The 6,662-nt window shown below is 40.9% G+C and overlaps 1 non-coding gene across 1 annotated transcript; it reads right to left on the reverse strand.

Moving 5' to 3' along the window:
• Positions 1-1,658: 1,658 nt before the first annotated feature.
• LOC129023248 (U6 spliceosomal RNA) lies at positions 1,659-1,764 on the reverse strand. The gene has a single exon (XR_008496733.1). It is a non-coding gene; the product is annotated as a U6 spliceosomal RNA (small nuclear RNA).
• Between the last annotated feature and the right edge of the window lie 4,898 nt (positions 1,765-6,662).

Below are 6,662 nucleotides of genomic sequence, written 5' to 3' on the forward strand. Positions count from 1 at the left end.
AGATTTCCTTCCCTTACCTCAAGTATCTAAAGCATGTTTTGTTTGTTGTTTGTTTTTGTTTTTTGTTTTTTTTCAGAGACAGAGTTTCGCTCTGGTTGCCCAGGCTGGAGTGCAATGGCACGATCTTGACTCACTGCAACCTCCGCCTCCCAGATTCAAGCGATTCTCCTGCCTCAGCCTCCCGAGTAGCTGGGATTACAGGCATGTGCCACCACACCCAGCTAATTTTTGTATTATTAGTAGAGATGGGGTTTCTCCATGTTGGTCAGGCTGGTCTCAAACTCCCAACATCAGGTGATCAGCCCATCTTGGACTCTCAAAGTGCTGAGATTACAGGCGTGAGCCACTGCGCTTGACCAGCATGTGGTGTTTCTTTAATCCTCATGTGGACCATATAAGGGCAAAAAAAATAATGCGTCTTATTCATCCTTATAAGCAATATACCTTTGTTCAATGTAGGAAACAAATACTTGTCGAGCCAAAAATTTAGATAACTTAATTATGAATAAAGCATGATCTGCTTCTGCCAAACATACACTTAAGATATCAGTCATTTGCAAGTTTCATATGTTCAGTTTCCTGGATTTTTCCGTGTCCTAACCATAAGAAGTCAGAAGGCAAAGAATTCAGAGCATATGTCTCAGTTCTGCTACATGAGTTACAATATAGTGCTCTACCCCCTCAGCTCTTTTAGAGAGTGGACAGAAGGCACTACACGTAAACAATTATTTTTGTGGTGTGCAAAGCTGTCATTGTGATACCTGCTATTTGATGCAATGTCCTGTATTCAAAGATTCCTTTACTAATCTCCTATTTAAGTTTGGGCAGTCTTCATTGATGTATGCTGATTGTTTCTTTGTCAGAAAGTAAAACCTTTTTTTTTTCCTTAGCTTCTAGGAAAATCAGTCCTCAATTACAGTAATCTGCTTATCTCAAGTATTTAGTAATCTGTTGCCTCTGTTACTTTTACAAAATGGTAATAGCTAATGTTTAGAATCCTACGTGCTAGGATCATAGCTAGCATATAGGACTTTAACAGTCACAATGACTCTATGAAGTGTATACTGTGACATTTTAGGACACCATGACCTAGAGAAGTGAGAGTTCTTGTCCAAAGACCTGCAGTTAGTATTGACCAAACACAAGTAGCCTGACTCCAAAACCTGCACTGCTAACCACTCTCCTGTGTTTTTATCCTCAATTATTCTATTTCACATGGTGTTTTACAAATAAATATATTTCCAGCTTTTTTTTAAAAAAAAGGAGAAAGTTATTGATCCTAAATTATCAATTGTGTCATAAGTCTTTCTGTAGGTTTTTTTGTTGTTGTTATTTTGGTGTTTTGTTTTGTTTTTTTGAGACAGAGTCAGCCTCGCTTTGTCGACCAGGCTGGAGTGCAGTGGCACGATCTCAGCTCACTGCAATCTCTGCTTCCCGGGTTCAAGCAATTCTCCTGCCTCACCCTCCCGAATAGCTGGGATTACAGGCATGTGTCACCATGCCCAGCTAATTTTTTGTATTTTTATTAGAGACGGGGTTTCGCCATGTTGGCCAGGATGGTCTCGAACTCCTGACCTCAGATGATCCACCCACCTCGGCCTCCCAAAGTGCTGGGATCACAGGCGTGAGCCACTGCCCCAGCCTGTTTTGGTGTTTTTAAAAATATGGAAAGCTTCATGAATTCATGTGTCATCCTCGCTCAGGGACCATGCTGATCTTCTCTGTATCATTCTTCTTTTATATTTATAATGGATCTGCTTTTATGTTAGTATCTCATGGAAAGGTTTATTCGGTGTGATGTGCCATTACTCCAGTTTATAATAGACATCCCTCAGTCATTCTCTTCTTGACATTCTCAGTCTTCTCTTCAGTAATACTTCCTTGCAGATTGTTATGAAGAAATATTAATGGAGTTGACGTAGCATATTATGCACTTACATGGAATAAAACTATGTGATTTAAGGATGTACATTTCACGGCTTCCTCCCTAAATAGTCACACCCACAGCTGAAGCACCCACCCTAGCAACTGAGAGAAAAGTAATTGTGTGCTCCAAACAACAGTTTAAAAGTAGGAGGCTGAGGGAGAACCTAAGCTCCATGCCTTCTCCTGAGTCCTTGGCACAGTGATTGGAGTTTTATCTGGCATGCCAGTTCCCGGGGTTTCAAATGACAGAATGGCAGCGTTAACCCAACTCTCTAAGGCTGCCACTGTAAATTGACTGATCACAGAGGGTATATAGCTTCTGCCCCCATCCTTTCTAGTTATCTACCAGTCTAGCCATCTGTGTATCTGCACCCCAAATATTTTAAGCATTAACCATCCTCTCTCTTACACCTAAAAATGTTGAGGAACTATATATTGTTGTAGTGTATCTAGTACGCGCTAATAAGTACCAAAACCTCAAAATTAATAGGTTTGTTAATGGTGCTGTTGCAGATAAATAGAATGTGTCATCTTAGTTTATTTATTTGCAAGCATATGTATATGCATGTATGCATATATATGTGTGTGTGTTTTCTGCTATAGAGAATAGAACAAACCTGAAATGGAGGTTGGAGAATGTTATCCACATGTAGAATCAGTGTGTGCCTGAGCTTCCCTTTTTCTGTTGTAACCACTGTCAACTGCTTTCCATGACTTAGTATCTTAGATTGAATTTCTGCTCTTGCTATGTTTAGAATCTATTTTTAACTTGGCCAACTGATTTACTATGGAGCATGTGAGCATTGCTATTTTAAAATATATAATAGTTGTCCCCAGAACCCACTAAAAACTCTACAGAAAAACCATTGTGGGCCTGTCCCATTCCATGGCACATTTTCCAGAAGGTAGGGTAATGATTTTAAAACAAACAAGCATTTACTGAGTTCCTAATGTATATCAGGCAACAGGCTGTGTGCTTATTTATGTTTTCTTGGTTAATCCTCAAAAAAATCCTGTGTTGGTAGAGATTTCTTGCCTTACCAAGCACGTTGTAACCCTGCATATAAGTATGAAGCTGTGTACTGAGTACAAAGATCGTAGGTATTCATGCCAATCCATCCTGAATTCAGATCCTATCTTTGCAACTTGTTAGCTACGTGAACTTCAGCAAATTACCTAACCTCTCTGAGTCTCAGCTTTTTCATTTGTAAAATAAGAACAATAATACTTCCTTGCAGATTGTTATGAAGAAATATTAATGGAGTTGACGTAGCATATTATGCACTTCTACAGGGTCTGGCACAAGCAGCAACACAGGAAAAAGTAGTTACTGCTATGCTTTTTTTTATTATTATTCTGAGTTTTTTTCATGTCCTGGAAAAGAAAAAAAAAAATTCAAAGAGTTTGGAAGTTGCAGGTTAAAGTAACATGTGGTTAAAGGCTCACTACACTGCTCCTAGAACTCTGTGACCTGGGCAGTTTCAATTTGAGCAGCTGGAAGCTGTAGTAATCCAGTGTGGCTTTTGAACAACTGCCAGGCCTTTCAATTGGGGCCTTTCGCCCCTGGGAGTCTTCAGACATCTGGAGGAACTTCATGAGTAATCCCTGGTTATTGTTTAACAGAATATTAGCTTTGAACAGGTGCGTCTTTGCCTGCTGGGTCTCAACACAACTTATGAAAAAGCAACTTGTCATACACCTACAGGGCAAATTCTTGGTTCTTATATCTACATCCAACTGGGGCTGGGTTAAAAACCACATGTGATGATTTCAGAATCCCTACAGCGCTCTCTAGGAGACCAACTGGGTGCTTTCTGGATCAAGGGCCTAAGGAGCTTTTCTGGATGGTCTTGAGGTGATGCCTTGTGACTTTGAGTTTTCCCTGAATGCCAACTAATACAACAGGTTTGGTCTACCTCCTCTACTCAAGTAGCTCTTTAAGTTTGGTTTTCTTTCCGGCCAGCTATGGAACTATTACATTAGGAGACATTGACACAGTTTCTTCAGTTTAAAGGCAGGAGTTAGGAAACCTTGGCTACTGAGGTTGATGTGGAAGCAGGAAGGGGTCTTATTTTGGCTGGGTACCTACTACAGTGCCAGGAACTTCACAAGGGAGATAATACCATTGCACCGGGCAAGTTGGGGGAAGTTTTCTCCCAACACAACTATATTTGCTTAGCATCAAATCTCATATGTAGCTTATTTCTGTTTTCTTTTCTCTTTCTCTTTCTTTTCCTTCCTTCTTTCCTTCCTTCCTCCCTCCCTCCCTCTTTTCTTTCTTTCTTTCCTTCTTTCTCTTCTTTCTTTCTTTCTTTCTCTCTCTCTCCTTCTTTCTCTCTTTCTTTTTTCTTTCTTTTCTTTCTTTCTTCTTTCCTTTTTAAGGCAAGGTCTCACCCTGTCACCCAGGCTGGAGTGCAGTGGCACAATCATGGCTCACTGCAGCCTCTACCTCCCAGGCTCAAGTGACCCTCCCACCTCAGCCTCCCAAGTAGCTGGGACTACAGGCTCATTCCACCACACCCAGCTAACTTTATGTTTATTTTTTGTACGATGAGGACTCACTATGTTGTCCAGGCTGGTCTCAAACCCCTGGGCTCAAGCGATCCACCCACCTCAGCCTCTCAATGTGCTGGGATTGCAGGCCTGAGTCACCACGCCAGGCCTTTCATAGTAGTTTAAAAGCAAATTGTTTTATATGACTATGGCAGGAAATAAATCATTTTCTTCTGTAACTAAACAAAGTGGAAAGAAATTCTGAGCCATCATCCACTGAGTGTCTACCGATAATCTATGTCTCCCGGCTGGCGTGCAGTGGCTCAGGCCTATAATCCCAACAATTTTGGAGGCTGAGGCAGGCAGATTGTTTGAGCTCAAGTTCAAGACCAGCCTGGGCAACGCGGCAAAACCTGTCTCTACTAAACATAGAAAAAATTAGCCGGATGTGGTGGCACACACCTGCAGTCCCAGCTACTTAGGGTGCTGAGATGGGAGGATCGCTTTTTTTTCTTTTTAGACAAGGTCTCACTCTGTCACTGAAGCTGGAGTGCAGTGGCACAATTATAGCTCACTGCAACATCAAACTCCTGGGCTCAAGTGATCCTCTTGCCTCAGCCTCCTGAGTAACTAGGACTACAGGTGTGTGCCACCACGTCTGGCTAATTTTTGTATTTTTAGTAGAGACAGGGTCTCCCCGTGTTGCCCAGGTTGGTCTCAAACTGCTGGCCTCAAGTGATCCTCCCACCTCAGCCTCCCAAAGTGTTGGCATTATAAGCATGAGCCACTGTGCCCGGCCGAAATTTTTAATATCTCTCTCTTGTGCACAATCTTGTTTAGAAAACTCTTGTTTTATTTGCCTTAAATAGGCAGTCAGGGTTTATGTAAATTGTTGATTGTTCACATACAATTTTATCAGCAACAATCAAATATACAATCACAAAGGCTTATACAGTTGCCCAAACTATTCTGAAAAAATAGATTTTGAATTTTAATGTCTAAATCTAGCTTACTAGCCAGGCATGATGGCTCATGCCTGTAATCTCATCACTTTGGGAGGCCAAGGCATGCAGATCACCTGAGGTCAGGAGTTCGAGACCACCCTGGCCAACATGGTGAAACCCCATCTCTACTAAAAATATAAAAATTATCTGGGTGTGGTAGTGGGCATCTGTAATCCCAGCTATTCGGGAGGCAGAGGCAGGAGAATCGCTTAAACTCGGGAGGCGGAGGTAGCAGTGAGCCGAGGCTGTGCAAAGAGCAAGACTCTGTCTCAAAATCAGTCAATCAATCAATCAATCAATCAATATAGCTTACTATCCTGTTCATTGTATCTAAAAAGTGTCCATGTTTAAAATTTTGTTGTTCTTGGTAAAATACTTGCAATGAATTGGGCATCTTTGTAGAAACAGTTTAGTTTTCATTTGAACGCCCAGCAGGCAGAGATTAGAAATTGTTATAAAGCCAATCTATTTTAATGTGGTTCATTTAACTGATTTAATCCATATATTATCAGACTTGAATGGGACTTTTCAGGGAATTTAGTTCGCCTTCTTTGTATTTAAGGCTTTCAGATTTTATAGAAGTAAACTCAGTGAAAAGGATAGTGTTATTTAAAATTATTTTTCCACTATTTAAAAAGATTAACTATTTTTTCAATCAGTGGCTCACACCTGTAATCCCAGCACTTTGAGAGGCAAAGGTGGGCAGATCACAAGGTCAGGAATTCGAGACCAGATTGGCCAATATGGTGAAACCCCGTCTCTACTAAAAATACAAAAATTAGTTGAGCGTGGTGGCGGGCGCCTGTAATCCCAGCTACTCAGGAGGCTGAGACAGGAGAATCACTTGAACCCGAGAGGCAGAGTTGCAGTGAGCCGAGATTTCACCACTGCACTCCAGCCTGGGTGACAGAGGGAGACTCCATCTCAAATAAATAAATAAATAAATAGAATAATAATAATATATGCACATGGTACAAAATTCAAAAGTTACAACAGCTATATAGTGAAAAAGCAGCCTGCCTCCCTTCTTTCCCCCGACCTGATATCCCTCTCTAGATATAGTTGTCAGCTTTCTGTTTCCCTCTACTTTTTAAAAACCAGATGCAAATATTTAAGTTCTTCGAGCAGTGTCTAGTTACCTTCCTTTTAGAATAAGAAAAAAAAATGGCATAGCATAGCATTTTCCAGAATCCTGTACAAGGTATTTATTTTACATATGAAACACAGAGAAAATAAAAT

This window comes from Pongo pygmaeus, chromosome 1, assembly GCF_028885625.2.
Source record: "Pongo pygmaeus isolate AG05252 chromosome 1, NHGRI_mPonPyg2-v2.0_pri, whole genome shotgun sequence".
Taxonomy (NCBI): Eukaryota; Metazoa; Chordata; class Mammalia; order Primates; family Hominidae; genus Pongo; species Pongo pygmaeus.